General features: G+C 45.9%; 1 pseudogene; it reads left to right on the top strand.

The window, feature by feature from the left end:
- The first annotated feature begins 3,963 nt into the window (after positions 1-3,963).
- LOC146036749 (HIG1 domain family member 1A, mitochondrial pseudogene) lies at positions 3,964-4,561 on the top strand (annotated as a pseudogene).
- The last annotated feature ends 12,722 nt before the right edge of the window (positions 4,562-17,283 follow it).

Genomic DNA, 17,283 nt, shown 5'->3' with positions numbered 1-17,283 from the left:
TATATGGTCCTGACAGTCATTAGCCCGACATCGGGATCCGGACTCAGCATGGCGAGCGCAACAAAGACCCTTGGAGGCTAGCTATGCTTGCCACCTATTCTATTCTCCCTCTATGGGGGTCGTGGACCCCCACGAGGGAGACCTCAAGTGTCTGGGTTTTGACTGTCAGGATCCCGACTGTCGGGAAACTGTCCAGCACCCCCTGTGGATTCAGGTAAAAGGATTTACCGGTAACTACCAAAATCCCATTTTCTCTTTGTCAGGGGACACTGCAGTGATGCTTATAATGGGGACGTCCCAGAGCTCCCAACCAGGACGGAAGAGCACAGAGAACCTTGCAGAACTACACAGCCAAATTGTGACACAGAAGCTACGAAAGGTGTCAAAACTGTAAAAACCCAAAAAGGTATGATGGCTTGACCCGTAGCGGCTCTACATAGTTGGTCCGTAAAGACTCCACGAGCAACTGCCCATGAGGATCCCACTAAGTGAGTGGAGTGAGCTTTCACCACTGGAGCTTTGGATGCATCGAGGTAAGCTTGTCTAATGATAACACATATCCAACATGCCAGCATCTGCTTGGAAGCCGGCCAGACTGGCCAAGCAACATCATACCAGACAAACCGCAAATCTGACATCCACAAAGAAGCAGTTCTGTCCACATAAAAAATGAACGGTGGAGGAGTGAACGGTGGTTGCCACCAAATTACCCTTCACAGGGCTGGGCAACACCGGCCCTCTAGATGTTGATGAACTACACATCCCAGCATGCCTTGCATCAGTTTCAGCATGGCCACATAGCAAAACTAATGCAAAGCATCCTGGTGTGTGTAGTTCATTAACATCTGGAGCGCTGGTGTTGCCCAGCCCTGCTCTAAAAGATCTGGAAGTATGTCAACTGTGAAAACCTCAGAGAAAAGAAAATAGAAAGGGTAGAAAACTTGGACCTTAATAAGCCAAGACGCAAAGCACCCTGCAGGAAAAGGAGAAGAGATGTCTTAAAGTTCAGAGGGGAAAAAAACTTCCTTCACACAGGAAATTTAAGTTTTCCAAATATGATAATAACGTAACCACCTTATGGGTGGTGAGCATTGTAGGAATGACAACTGATGGAAGACCTCTCTTCCTCAGGGGAGCCAGCTCAACAACAATGGCTTCAAATTAATATGCTTTAAGACCAGAAAAAATAAAGGTCCCTGCTGTAACCGATCTTCACTCAGAAGAAGGGTGCCATGGTTCGTACACCAGCTGTAGTCAGAAACTGGAGTACCCAAGCCCTGTGGGCCAGTCAGGAGCTATCAAAAAAACACTGAGTGGCTCCCTCTTGATTCGTTGAAGAAGACGAGGCAACAGAGGAAACTGATAGACAAACTGAGACTCCCAAGGAGCTACAAGTGCATCCGCTGCCACAGAGTCAGCTTGAAGAAGCACATAGCGAAACACGTGTCCTGTCTACTGTAGAGTTAGGGAAAATGACTGTTTGGTGTTAGCATAGAAAATTTCTTTCTCATGTACAATAATAGTATTCCAGTGTTGATGTCTCCTTAAATTTTGCTTTATTAGACCACAGAGAGGGCTATTATAGTGGTAAAGATCATTCAGGCGAGCCTGAGACCATCTAATTAATAATACCAATGTGGGGTTTTATATTCCATACCTACATATACCACTAACAGAAGTGGCCAATAGATGGTGCTGTCGCTCCACCTTCCAAAGCTCTAAATAATTACACAAGGAGCCTGACTTCCCCAGTTCTGGGCATAACGCCAGATCTGAATAAAGTGACACAAATAAATGTATCAAGTGTGAAATAGCAACATTGTCTCTGCATTTACAAACTTAGGAGAAATCCCTTGTGGTCAAACAATCACTACACTTGAGAACAAACCCATTGAAAAATATGTGCGTATTCTTCTTCTCAAATAAAGTATAAACACAATATAACCTGTGAAACATCCGAGGAGCCTGGTGGGAATTATACCCCTGCTTATATGCAGTAAAATTATATGTCATATACTAACGACATACCAGCATTTGATACCCCCTTTTTTAGTGATGTCTGATTAAACCACAGAGAGGGCTGTTAAAAATCAGCAGGGATTATCTAAGCCAGCTTGAGACTACCTAGCTAATAATACTAATGTGGGCTAGTATGATTTATATTTAAATGTACCACTGACTCAAGTGGCCAATAGATGGCGCGGCCGCTCCATCCTTTCAGACTCCAAATATCCATACAAGAAGCCTGATACATTTAATCCTGGGCATTACGCCAGATTTTGAGTGAATTGATATAAACTACTAAATGTGAAACAGTAATATCATATTGTCACCTAAAGATCCACTATAACCCTCTGTGGCTAAGCAACTATTACACTGGAGAAAAAAACCCATTGAGGTATAAATTTGTATATTTCTCCCAAAGTGTAAATACGACTAAATGTACATACAATTTATGGAGTACTAGACATCAAGAACACTGGTGGGGAATATACCCCTAAACACACCAAAAACCAACAGTCACCCCTACCTACATTTTAAAACTCTCAAAATCACATTTTCTTGTCTTTATCGTCACTATATGTATGTATGTCATTGTCAATTTTAACCCCTTAATTTTGCTACTAGTGGCCGTCTCCTTATCCTACTTTTTTGAACAATAAAGATAAAAGGAGCTCCCACTCATTTTATATAAAACACAAGGAAAGGAATTAGTTCGTAAATTTCTTTATTGAATCTGAGGAGTGCATCCAACACAAATTCTTTCTCTTCTTCTTTGTCCAAGTTTGTGATTGTTCCTGGAGGCCATGAGATCGACCTGAGGAAGACCCCACCTGTGAGTCAACAACCGAAAGACACAGGGGGGCAGAGACCATTCCCATGGATCCATGTCCTGCTGAGGGAGGTAGTCGGCCTCACAATTCCCCGGTATGAACATGGCCGACAGCGGTGGCATTGGCCTCTGACCACACCAGGAGGCAACTTCTTGTGCCTCTCTGGCAATGGATGTACACCACAGCACCTTGCAGAAGATGATGAGCCTTTTGGAGAGCCAAAAGCATCTCCCTCAACTTCAAGATATTTATTGGTAACCACATCTCTTGTGGAGCCAAAAGACCTTGTAAGTGCTCCCAGCATGGCACTGAGCCCCAGCCGTGCAGGATTGCATCCTTGTCCGATTCCAAACTCTGAGTCTCCATCCTGAAGGCAGCGAGAGTCCAACCACTAAAGGAGAGACAGACATGTCTTTTGTGACAGACACACTCTGAATAAAAAGATGTGAGCACAACCACTGTGTCAGGAGGTCAAGCTGGAACATCCTGGAATTAAATAAAAAAAACGCTCAAATAAAAGCCTAATTGTCATTGATGCAAGGGGACTGGGGTTATTGCTCCTGCTAGGAGCAGTCTGGAAATGGCCCCCTTTGAAAACAATCATTTTTCCTGGTGTTGCGGCGTCTCCTCTGGAAGTGTTGCCCCCCCCAGGGAATGGCTTTGGAAATGGGCAGAGGGCCGAAAAGACCAAATGGAAGGGCTAGAAAAACATCTAGGGCAGGGGCTGCAGATGGCAAAAAAGTAGACTTACCCCCATTGCCTGGGAGAGCCATATATCCAGCTCCTCTTCATACAGGATATTTCCTCAATATTGCAGTGCTTCTACCGCCTTTTGGATTCAGAATCCGCTTTCCACTGTCATAGCCAGAAAGGCCTGCAAGCAGAAATCATTAGCCCTGACAACCTGAAAGCTTCACCCAGAGAATCTATCGACTCCTGGATGTGTTCTGCAAAAGAGAAAAGATTGTCTATCGGCCTCTCCGCTGGCAGGTCTGCAGCAAGCTGAGATGCCCACGTTTCAACAGCTTTGTTCACCCAACAAACCACTATAGCCAAATGCAACAGAACACTTGCGCCTGTGTTATTAGATTTCAGGGAGCTGTCAAGTTTCCTATCTGAAATCTTGTTTAAAGAAGTGGAGTACTGTGACAGTCAGAGAGCCGCCATTCCGCTACAGCTAGAGAGATACCGACAAGATGACGTCAAGTTCCGAAGATGTCCTCCCAACCTTTGAGTTAAATGACTCTCAGACCTCAAAACTCATGAGAAAATCCAAGGAGTCTCCCTTTGTGCCAATAGGACTTGCTGGACTTGTGGCGGTTGTGGGCTACGGATTGTACAAACTGAGAACCCGAGGAGACACCAAAATATCGGTCCACCTTATACACATGCGCGTGGGGGCCCAAGGCTTCGTTGTTGGAGCAATGACTTGCGGTGTCTTATACTCCATGTACAAGGATTACCTGGCAAAGAGCAAGGATTAGAAGCGGAGCACCCATCACACATTGTTTACAGAACAAAGATATGGACCCCACATTAGGATGGCGCTTTTTTTTTAACTGCATACAGCACCTTTATCTGCAAGCGGACCCTGCAGTGCGTTGCAGACCGGTTCAGCAGCTAAGGGGTTAATTGTTTTAGCTTTGGTAAAGGACACATTTACTCCACTTCTGTGATAGAAAATCTATTTATTTTTTTTAAAATATTAAACCTATAACAATCCGGTACATTTGGTGCGGTCGTGGGGTTTGTATTTCTGGCCGGTGTTAGTCTGCGCTCCGGCGTGGGCTGGTGCTGCTTTTTAGAGTTGTTTTTTTTTTTTTTTTTTTTCGGTTTTCCCACTACCACAAGTCAGCTCAGGGCTCGCGGGTTCCCACTTGGTCAGGTGCAGTGTGATATTCACCCCTCATTGTAGAAGCCTCATGAGTATCAAAATCTATTCTGAAGATCCCCCTCTGTCTTGGATGGTACATTCCACTTCTGTGTTACCCGGTTTACTGAAAAAAAGAAATCTCCTCCCCAATAAATAAAATAAATAAATAAAGAAGTGGAGTACTGCCTTTTTAGAAAAAAACACAGCACTGCAGTTATTTATATATATATATATATATATATATATATATATATATATATATATATATATATATGATAGTGAAGAAACAGCAGCGGCACTCTGGGGATTTTTAGAAAAAATATATTTTCAGCAAAAAAAGCTTCCAACGTTTCTGGGTATGTGACACCCCTTTGTCAAGGTTATACATGCACGTATAACCTTGACAAAGGGGTGTCACATACCCCGAAACGTTGGAAACTTTTTTTGCTGAAAATATATTTTTTCTAAAAATCCCCAGAGTGCCGCTGCTGTTTCTTCACTATCCTGTACTTCTGTTCCTGAAGGCACCTGGGTTACCTGTACTAAGTTGATGTGACACCTGGAATCTATTATTTGGAAGGGAAAGGGGGATTGGGTGGGTTCCGGTGCACAAGTCACTTATACGAATAAAGACAACAATACATGAAAGTATGAGAATCCACAATATTAACAATAGGGGGCTTTTTATCTGTATGATAGCTGGTGGAGGTGCTCTTCAGAGTAAAATACAGTACTTGAACAAATAGAAGGAAAAGTACTCTCTTTTTTTCTGGGGGCACTGTTAGAATTTTTTTTTTAAACTTAACTTTTAATATTAATTAGTTGCAAGAGTAAAATGGACATATTATAACACACTCAACATGAAGCACAAAAATGATGTTTAGCACTGAAAAAGTGTACTACACCCTCATCCAATTCTAGAGTTTTGAATAATGCACAATTAATGATATTCTCAAGATCAGAGGGTGCACACTTTAACACAACAAGAAAAACACTGATCTGTTATTTTTAGTAAGTGTATTTTATACCTTTAAATGGGTATTAATAGTTAATCTTTCAATAGCAATATATGCGAAAATGTTTTTTCTGTTAACCACAATTAATCAAAACTAAGCAAGAAATAAATATAAATCTTAATACAGATAATCAAGGTGATCATTCAGTATAACCCTGTTGCTTCTCAAACAACAATTCAGAGGATATGAGCCTATGATTAGAATAGTAACACAATAAACTGCAGCTTTGTATATTTAATCTGCTAACTGCTTGTGAACAATGTAACAAATTGCTTAGTAAGCAGCTGGGTCACAATTCTAAAGCCCCGTACACACGGGGGAGATATATTGCTCAGCCATATACTGCTAGCAATATATGGCTGAGCCATATATTGCTCAGTTTCTCCTTTTCATCAGCGACCAGAGATGGTCGCTGATGAAAGGAACCTCTGCCGGGGGGAGCTTGCTCCTGCGACCAGCGATTAGAATGGGGCTGAAAACGGGAGCGCGCACCCAGCAATTTATGGCCGGGGCACACTCCCATCACTGGCAATATGGTCGCCTGCGACCATATTTCCAGCGATTTCAGCCCATATGGCCCCGTGTGTACACAGCTTTAGGCTAAAGTGATAAATTGGTTCCTCGTAAGAATAGATGAGGGAGATCACTAGGTTTATTGTTAATCGGGTGCCGGACGGGTTCCCGACAGTCGGGATCCCGACAATCATTTACCCGATGTCGGGATCCCGACTGTCAAAACGCCGACAGCCGGGTGCCCGACAGCCACCCGCTATTTTCCCTCGTGGGGGTCCACGACCCCCCATAGAGGGAGAATAGAATAGGTGGCTTGCGTAGCGAGCCACCGTGCCCGCAAGGGGCTTTTTTGCACTCGCCATGCTGTCTGACTCTGGCCAGTCGGGATCCCGACGTCGGGATAATGACTGTCGGGATCCTGACTGACGGGGTCCCATACCACACCCTGTTAATCAATTAGGATAATTGCTCACTATGATTGTAATGTTAAACAGATATTTGTTTTTAAAGAATAAAAGAACAATAAAACAAACTGGTTTTTTTTTTGTGTGTGTAGGTATTGAACCTAGTAAAATTACCGTTCTGCAGCTTTACCTTAATTCCTAGAATAAAATATCTAGCTAATATGACCAAAACAATGTTCATTGGTTTTATTAAAGTAACACCTGTATGTAAGGGAGCGATAAAAAGAGGTGATGAAATGGTGAGAAGGGTACCCTCTCTGATTCCAGGACCGCGGCTTCTGCGTCGGAGTCCGGGGCAAGGTAGCTGCCAGTGAGTGGGTCCGTGGATCTCAGTATGGGGGTGAGCGGGAGGATATTACTACTGTCCTGAGGAGAGATGTGGCACAAACCCCTGTTGGTTGATGCCAGTGCAGGGTGTTCAGCCTCACACTCAGGATGAGTATATATCTGTGGATGAGTGAAAGGAGACAGGGAGTGTGGGTCCCTGTCCACTGCTGCTCACAACTTGCCAGTAGCAGAGGTGGGAAGCAATGTTCCCTCTAATTTTACGAAGGCTGTGTGCGGCAAAAGATTTTGGCTGTGCAACTTTGGAAGGAAATTTAAATTTTTGTGCGCCACAACTGCAAAAAGGGACCACTGCTGCTTTGTGCGCACAGCTTAGAGGGAACACTGGTGGGGAGTGAGCAGCACATCAGTGGGTGCAGAGATTCCCTGGGGTAAAGAGGAACAAAGTCAAGTGTGTAAAGAGCAGAAATGTTGAGGTCCCTTCCGTCGGGACCTCAGGGACTGAAAACGGGAGCGCGCACTCAGCGATTTATCGCTGGTGCACACTCCCATCGCTGTTAATATGGTCGCTTAGCGACCATATTGACAGCGATATTTGCCATAATCGCCCCCGTGTGTACGCACCTTTAGAGTGTGCACCCTCTGATCTTCAGAATATTACATCATTAATTATTATTATTATTCAAAACTCTAAAATTGGATGAGGGTGTAGTACACTTTTTCAATGCTACACATCATTTTTGTGTTTCATGTTGAGTGTGTTATAGAATGTCCGTTTACTCTTGCTACTAATTAATATTAAAAGTTACGTTTTAAAAATACTTTTTTCAAGCAGTGCCCCCAGAAAAAGAGAGAGTACTTTTCCTTCTACCTGAAATCTATTATCAGGATGCAGCCAAGCAAATGACAGAACGTCATAAGATTCATGTGAGTCAGGAGACTACAGCAGATTTCTGCATTTTTACCCCAAAAATAATACATTTTTGGCGGACCTTAGCCTCCATCCAATATGCCACATCTGCCAAACAGCAAAAATAAACACGTGAATTCCCTATGGAACAGTCTGTATCCTCCAAACACAGTTCCCTGTCAGAGGCCCAAGTAAACTTGCCCTCCTCCTGTTGGGGGTCATCCTCTGTGAAGTATCAGATTGCAGTACAGAGGGGAATAATCTTTTCTCAGAAAGCTGAGGTGGTGTAAGGGAAGAAGTTTTAGGGACCAATACCTTAGATCAGGGATGGGGAACCTTTGACCCTCCAGCTGTTGTTAAACTACACATCCTAACATGACCTGCTACAGTTTTGCTATTTGACCATGCAAAAACTGTTGCAGTGCATGTTGGGACTTGTAATTCAACAACAGCTGGTGGGCCGAAGTTCCCCATCCCTGCCTTAGATAAACCAGCTACTGTCTTAACCAATGCATGGGCTCAGGCTGGTCAGAGTCAAAGGAAGCAGACAGCCTAGCAGATTATCTGTCCACTCTAGAAAAGAGCTCTACTGGGAGACCACACATAACCCTAGTGAGCTCAGGAATACATGTCTCACAGAACAGGGAGTTACTAGATTGTCCCTGAGTAACATTTGCAGCACAGCACACCCTGAAAAAGGGAGTGCTTTTTCCCTTTCCAGCCATGGTGATAAAAACACTGATCAATACAATATAGGACAGGGGAGAGAGGGGCAGAAAGGGAGGAACAACCACACTTTATACTCTAATCACGTTATATAGCTGTGTTAAGAACTCTAGGCACAATATACAGTAACTGAAAAGAGGATTTTTGTTCCTGGCATGCTGGCTCCTCCCCTCTATATCCCCTCCCACAGCCCAGTCTAGGAAAACTGTGCCCAAAGGAGACGGACAATTGGACATAATCAGAGAAGAGGAACCTACTTATCATAAAGAACAGTGAAAACATAAAAACAGCATAACCGGAGAAGACTGCAAGCCAATACGAGCAGTGAACTGAACAGTATTACTGAAGTCAAAACCACACAGGAAACAATGGTGAAGCACAAGGGTGGGAGCCCAGTATACCCTATGGACTACAACAAAAGGGTTTACCAGTAGTAATCTAAAATCCTCTTTACTCTAACATCCATAGGGTATACTGGGAAGCAGTTAGTACAATGGGGATGTCCCAAATATCCCAGAAAGGTTGGGAGTGTGCTGAGACCCTTGTAACACAGAACTTCCAAACCGAAGATCCTCAGACTTTAAAGGTATTGAACTTGTAGAACGTCACAAAAGTATTTGTCCTAGACCACGTAGCAGCTTGACAAAACTGTAAGGTTGTAACCCCTCTGGCAGCCACCCATGGTGAGCCCACCGACTTGGTAGGATGGGCTTTAATAGGATTCAGAACCGGAAGGACCAGCCAAGAGTATGGCTGCTGGATAGCAAGCCGGATCCAATGAGCGATAGTTTGCTTAGAAGCTGGACAACCAATCTTGACTGCGTCATATCAAGGCGGTCCTTCTGATGTACACGCTCAATGCCCGGACCATGACAAGAGATGCCCGGACCATGTCCCGTGGATGGGACTCCCCATGACGCTGACTTCATCGCTGTTAGGGGGTGGAAGCGGCTGGTAACCTCCAACTGCAGAGCGGCACCCTCAGGAAGAATCCTGTCGGCGGGGACATGTAGGTTGGTACAGACCAAGAGGTTGGTACGGAGCAGACAGCCTGGCACCAGACTGTCCAAAATAACAGGAAAAAAAAAATCTTCTGGAGCACCATGGAATGCAACTGGTCATGAGGGCACATTTTTCTACATTGACCTGTAGGAGGGGGCATAGAGGGGAGGAGCCAGCACACAGGAAACAAAAGTTTATTTGGACCGGCTCCTCTGGACCCCATCTATACCCTATTGTACTAATTGCTTCCCAGTATACCCTATGAATGTGAGAGAAAGAGAAAGTAATGTGCTCCAAACACTCCTGGCAAGCTGTACGCCTCTGTATTTACTACTCTGGTGCAAAACAACTTCCTCCCCAACAGCGGTAGCCATCTACTACACCATCAGCCTGTAACATGTGCTGCTGAAGAAAATGGCCAACAGCTGGGAGCCAGAAGGTAGTCTAGTCAGTGATCTCTGCACTGCTACAATGGCGCTGCTTTGTAAAGCTGCACTGAGGACCGCTGAAGGAATCTAATGACTGGCGTAATGCCTGGCCTACCGCTAGTCATTTTGCTATTACCCAGTTTCATTTTATCTGCGTGTCCAATAGTAAAGCGCATACAGTATATAAGAAACTGTTAATAAATATATAACAAGAGTTATGGTAGACCTACCTTCGGTTAACTCTCTTTCTTCGAGGTCCATGGTAACCACAGGGTGACATCGGGGTTGTAGGCGGATCCAGAGGATCGTGGCACCAATCAGCAAAGCTTTTGAAGTTTCCCAGGATGCCTGGTCCCTCTCCCCTATAACCCCGCCTCCACGCTCAGCTCCTCAGTTTTGTTAACCAGCCGTTAGCAGGACAAATAGAACACATGCCCAAGTACTCATACACACTCTTATAGCACAGAGACATTACTAAGGTCATGGAAGGTCACAGTGCAGTATACCACACATAGGAATACCTCAGGTCTAAATTTAGAGTGGGCACCCTGTGGTTACCATGGACCTCAAAGAGAGAGTTAACCTAAGGTAGGTCTACCATAACTCTCGTTTTCTTCTTCGGTTTCCACCCACAGGGTGACATTGGAGATGTCTCAAAGCCGTATTGAAGGGAGGGAATTTGCCTGAGGTGGCAGAAATACCCGACGACCAAAGGAGACATCCTGGGAGGCGAACGTGTCAAATGCATAGAACTTTATGAACGCATGGACAGACGACCACGTTGTAGCCTTGCACAATAGTTGCTCGGCAGACGCTCCGAGGCGTGCTGCCCATGATGGACCTACCGCTCTGGTGGAGTGTGTCTTTATTGACAAAGGAACGGGAAGATTAGCCTGCTGGTAGGCTTGATGAATTGTCATGCGGATCCAGCGAGCGAGCGTTTGCTTGTTCGCTGGCCAACCCTTTTTGTGGAAACCATAAAGCATGAAAAGAGAGTCTGATTTACTGACCGAAGCAGTACGGTCCAGATAAATGGTCAGAGCCCTGACCACATCCAGTGTAAGTTCTTCGCAGAGAGATCCTCAGAGTTGAACGCTGGAACCACTATTTCCTGGTTGATGAGGAATTTGGAGACTACCTTGCAAAGGTGAAATGGCCAGGTCCATAACACCGCCCTATCTGGATGGAATATAAGGAATGGCGTTCTGCAAGAGAGAGCAGACAACTCCGATACCCATCATGCCAGAATTCTGGCTACCCTAAACACCTTAGTGTCGTACTTACGAGATGAGAAATAAGTGCCAGACTCTGTAGTAAATTCTGGCAGACGCTGGCTTGCGTGCCTGAATCATAGTCCTGACAACCTTGGCAGAAAAAACCTGGTCTTTCAGTAAGGCACTCTCAAGTGCTATGCCGTCAAAGACAGGTTCTGAAGCTATGGGTGCAGACAAGGTCCCTGACTCAGCAAGTCTACCAGGAGGGGTAAGTGGCATGGTGGCTGGAATGACATCTGTTGCAGATCCACATACCAATGCCGACATGGCCAGACCGGGGCTATCAGAATCAAAAAAACAAATCTGGACCCCAACTCTCCATCCAACTACAGGCCCATCTCCCTCCTCCCTTTTGCCTCCAAGCTCCTAGAACCTCTGACCTATAATCGTCTCCTAAGCCACCTTACTGCTAACTCCATTCTAGACCCCCTCCAATCCGGGTTCCGCCCTTTACATTCCACTGAAACTGCCCTGACCAAAGTCACTAACGATCTACTATCGGCAAAATCCAAAGGCCTCTTCTCTATCTTCATCCAGCTTGATCTGTCGGCTGCCTTTGACACTGTTGACCACCCTCTCCTGCTCAACACCCTCCGCTCTTTTGGCATCACTGGCACGGTCTTCTCCTGGTTCACCTCATACCTCTCCGATCGTTCCTTCTCCGTCTCCACTCCGAGCTCCTCCTCTCCTACTACCCCGCAGCCAGTCGGTGTTCCCCAAGGGTCAGTCCTTGGCCCTCTCCTCTTCTCCCTCTACACCACCTCTCTGGGCACCCTCATCAGCTCCTATGGTTTTCATTACCACCTTTATGCTGATGATACCCTAATCTATCTCTCCTCCCCCGACTTATTACCATCGCTCCTGTCCAAGGTCTCCGAATGCCTCACGGCCATCTCAGCCTGGATGACCCAACGCTTCCTGAAACTAAACATGGCTAAAACTGAACTTCTAATCTTCCATCCCCCGAACATCCCCTCTTCTCCCACTATCTCCATCAGCATTGGTGAAACCGAGATCACGTCCACCGACCAAACGCGCTGCCTCGGTGTCATCATTGACTCCTCCCTCTCTTTCACCCCCCACATTCGTGCTCTCTCACAGTCTTGCCGCTTTCACCTACGCAACATCTCACGCATCAGACCATTCCTCTCCACTGACGCGACCAAAATTCTCATTCACTCTCTTGTCATCTCCCGCCTTGACTACTGCAACATCCTTCTCTCTGGGCTACCTCTCACCCGCCTCGCACATCTCCAATCCATTCTTAACGCTGCTGCTAGGCTCATCTTCCTCTCCCGTCGCTCTACCTCCGCCTCCCCCCTCTGTCTATCTCTTCACTGGCTCCCCATTCCTTTCCGAGTTCTCTTTAAACTCCTCACCACCACCTACAAGGCTCTCTCCTCCTCCACAGCTCCCTACCTCACTTCACTGATCTCTATCCACACTCCCTCCCGTCCTCTTCGCTCCATCGCTGACCGCCGACTGACCTCTCACCTAATCACCTCCTCCCACTCCCGTGTCCATGGCTTCTCTCGCGCTGCCCCCCCTGCACTGGAACAACCTCCCGCCACCCATCAGGCTATCTGATTCCCTTACCTCCTTCAAGCTCTCCCTCAAAACCCACTTTTTTCGACTAGCCTATCCCTCCTCCTAACCTCTTTTTATCCTCCTATCCTGCTTCCGTTCCTACTTATCCTATTGTATTTCGTTCATCCACCCACCTATTTTTAGTATGTTAACTCTTATGAGTAGGGTCCTCCTTCCTCACGTACTAACCCTACCTCATTACCTCACCTGTGCTCCTGTCCTGTTCTTCCCTTACTCTACTTCATCTTCAGTCTCCTCGACAATTTTGACACCTACTTCTGAACTGATGCTGATTTATACTGTATTTTTCAACACACCCTGTACGTTACCTTGTAATTTGATTTTTTGTTTGCTATGTACGGCGCTGCGGACACTTTGCGGCGCCTTATAAAGTACGGATTCTTACCGTTAATACGCTTTCCTCTACTCCACCATGGCAGCTGTACTATGGGTTTTCCCCCTCATTAGGTAGATCTGGAAAGGAAAAAAAGACACAACACTGCCCCTATATAAGGACCGCCCCTACTGAGGCTCAGTGTCTTGATTATCAGCAATTATACGCTTTAACATAACATAACATAATAACTTATCTTGCTTCATATATCCCAAGGGAGGGAATAATGCTGCCATGGTGGAGTAGAGGAAAGCGTATTAACGGTAAGAATCCGTACTTTCCTCTACCTCCCCATGGCAGCTGTACTATGGGTAATACCATAGCAGTATAAAGAAATATTCTTTGGGTGGGGCAAATATAGAAAGTAAATAATACCTCTTAGGGTGCAGGTTGTCATCACCTACATGTAAGGCTGCTTTAAAAAATTAACGTTCTTCCCCTTTTAAAGGGGGATTTAGTGTATTCTTTAGATTACTGCGCTTAGTATCTTCCTGCCCAGTTTTGCATCACTGGAGGACTCGACGTCCAAGCTATAATGTCTGGAGAAGGTGTGTGCTGAGGCCCAACAGGCTGCTTTGCATAATTCTTCCAGGGATGCTGCCCCTTTCCTGGCCCAGGAAGATCCTACTGCTCTAGTAGAGTGAGCCTTTAAGCTTTGCGGCACTTCCTTATTGTTCCTCCTACACGCCTCAGCTATGCATGTCTTGATCCATCTAGCGATGGTTGCTTTTGAGGCTCCGAGACCCTTGTTCTTGCCTTCAGTCACCACAAAGAGCCTTTTTGTCCTCCTCCAGTCCCTTACTCTTTGTAGGTAGATAGTTAGTGCTCTTTTAACATCGAGTTTGTGGAGCCTTTGCTCTTTCTCGTTCACTGGTTTTGCGCAAAGCGACGGTAGCACTATCTCCTGATTGATGTGAAAAGAAGTCACCACCTTGGGCAGGAAGCTAGGATTTGTCCTTAGGACGACCTTATTTTCGTAAAAGTTCAGGAATGGCTCTTCTGCCCATAGGGCTTGCAGCTCTGACACTCTTCTTGTGGACGTTACAGCCACCAGGAATGCCACCTTAGTTGTAAGCCACTTGACTGGTACTTCCTCAAGTGGTTCAAAAGGGCTCTCTGTTAGGGCATTCAGTACCAGATTAAGGTCCCATGGTGTAGTTGGGCTGCGAAACTCTGGTCTTATTCTCTTGGATGCTTGTATGAACCTTTGTACATATTTATCCTCTGCTATTCTCCTGTCTAGTATAGCCCCAAGAGCAGATACTTGGACTTTTAATGTACTGACTGATAGTTTTTTGTCTAAGCCTGATTGCAGGAAGTCTAGCACCGTGGGTATAGCTTTATGACTTTTCCCCTGAGTTTTGCAGAATTGTATATATGTTCTCCAAATTCTGTAATATGTACCTGAGGTTGAACTCTTTCTAGCCTTTAGAAGTGTTCTCACTACTTTAGAAGAGAAACCTTTATTCACCAAAGTTCTGGTTTCAGCAACCATGCCGCTAGGTTCCAACTCCTGGGCTGTTGTTGCGCATATTTCCCCTGCCCCAGCAGGTTTTCCCGGTCTGGCAGCCTCCAGGGCCCTGCTACTGCCATCCTGACCAGTTTCTGGAACCAGGCTCTTCTTGGCCATGTGGGTACGACGACTATCACCATTGCCTTCTCCTTCTGTATTTTGTTCAACAATCTGGAGATGACCGGGAATGGCGGAAAGGCATACATCAGACCTTGCTCCCATTGGCACGTTAGCGCGTCTGTCTCCCAGGACTCCTTTTCCCAGTGTCTGGAAATGAACTTCTCCACTTTCCTGTTGTCTCTGGTTGCCATAAGGTCTGTTTTTGGTATTCCCCACATCTGGGCTATCTCTTCGAACACTTCTTGGGATAACTCCCACTCCCCTGGTTTTATCGACCTCCTGCTTAGGGCGTCTGCACAGTGTTTTTTTTGTCCCGCAATGAATACTGCTGAGAGACTTTCTGTCCAGGCTTCTGCCCAGTTCAGTACTTGTGTGGCTGCTGCCATCATGGATCTGCTTTTTGTACCTCCCTGCTTGTTGAGGTATGCCACTACCACCAGGTTGTCTGTTCTGATTACTATGTCTCTCTGGTACAGGTGGGATTGAAAATGCAGACACGCTTCCTTCACTGCGTTCATTTCCCTGATATTTGAGTGAAGCATTCCTTCTTGTCTTGACCATTCTCCTTGGGCTGCTGCTCCTTGGCATACTGCCCCCCAGCCTGACATGCTGGCATCGGTCGTCACCAGCACTTGTTCCCCTGTGGTGAAGGACTTCCCTTGTCCTAACCTTCCTTTTGTCACCCACCAGAGCAGGTCTTGTTTGGCTCTTTTTGATAAGAGAATCCTTTGTGTTGTTTTCTTGCTGTCCCCGTCCCATTGAGACAGAAAGCAATTCTGTATGCTTCTTGTATGAAGCCTTGCCCAATTTATGGTGTCCGATGCTGCTGACATAAGGCCCAGTAACCTTAGACAGTCTGCTGACCTGACTGCTCTTCTTGATAAGTAGTTTATTTCCTGCCTTATCTTCGTTATTCTCTCCCGTGTCAGCACCGCTTTCATTGCCCTTGAGTCTATGACGACTCCCAGGTACTTTACTGCTGTTGTGGGTTGAAGTTGACTTTTCTTCAGATTTATAATATAGCCGTGCTCCTGAAGAAACTCCATCACCCTGTGCGTGTGTCTTAGGCTTTGCTCCTTTGACCGTGCCATTACAAGTAAGTCGTCTAGGTAGGCCCAGACTGTAATGCCTTCCTCTCTGAGTTTTGCTACAAGAACTATCAGGACTTTTGTGAAAGTCCTTGGCGAGGTTGACAGGCCGAACGGCAGTGCCGTGAATTGATAGGTTATGCCTAATATTCGAAATCTTAAGAATTTTTGGTGCTCCGAATAGATTGGTATGTGTAGGTAGGCATCTTTGAGGTCTATTGTGGTCAAGAAAGCGTTTCTTTTTATGTCTGGGAGTATCGTCCTGAGGGACTCCATCCAGAATTTTTTGGCTGTTACATACACGTTCAGCCTCCTCAGGTCCAGTATGGTTCTGAACCCTCCTGATTGTTTCTTGACTACGAAGAACCTTGATTGCCATCCTGTCATCTCTTGTCCTTAGGGGACCGTCACCACAACTCCTTGCATTATCATGTCCTGTAGACTTTGTCTTAAAGCCAGTCTTTCTTCTTTGTTCCTTGGTATAGGTGAATCTTCCAGCCATACCCCAGGATCCCTTATAAATTCTATTTTGTATCCTGACGATATGACCTCAGTCACCCATCTGTCCTTTGTAGATCGGCCCCAGACTGAATGGAACTTCTTCAGCCTGCCCCCGACCTTCTCTTTGGCGTCATTGTGCTTGTCTATTGTATCCGAACCTTCCGTCTCTGCCTCTTTGGCCACGAAAGGAACTTCTTCCCCCAGACCAGGGCCTTCTGTACCCTCTGCCCGGTCTATATGTCCTTGCCTCCTTGAAATCTTGGGACTGAAATTTCTGAGATCTATTAGGCATTTTCTTAAAGCCTCTGTCCTGGGGAAGCCAGACTGACTTTCCCCCCGTGGTTTTCGATATGATCTCATCCAGATTCTTCCCGAACAGGTAATCACCCTGGAACGGGAGTGATACCAGCTTATTTTTAGATTGTGCGTCCGCCGACCATGGCTTCAGCCACAATGCTCTCCTGGTAACCGCGGTGCTCGCATTTGTTCTGGCCGCCAGTCTAACCGCATCCAGTGATGCATCGCAAATGAACTCAACAGCAACTTGCACGTTCTGAACTATCTTGAGGAGTTCTGACCTTTTTACCCCATCCAGTAAGTCGGACTCTAGGTCCTGGCACCAGGACCTTAGTACTCTCGAAGTCACCGCTATTGCCGAGGAGGCTTTAATAGAGGCACCGGACGTGATGTGCTGCTTACGCAGGCTCATCTCCATCTTTCTTTCCATTGCGTCCTTAAACACATTGACGTCTTCT

The sequence above is a fragment of the Crinia signifera genome, chromosome 9, assembly GCF_055691185.1.
Source record: "Crinia signifera chromosome 9, ASM5569118v1, whole genome shotgun sequence".
NCBI lineage: Eukaryota > Metazoa > Chordata > Amphibia > Anura > Myobatrachidae > Crinia > Crinia signifera.
This window is presented reverse-complemented; position numbering and strand designations above follow the sequence as displayed.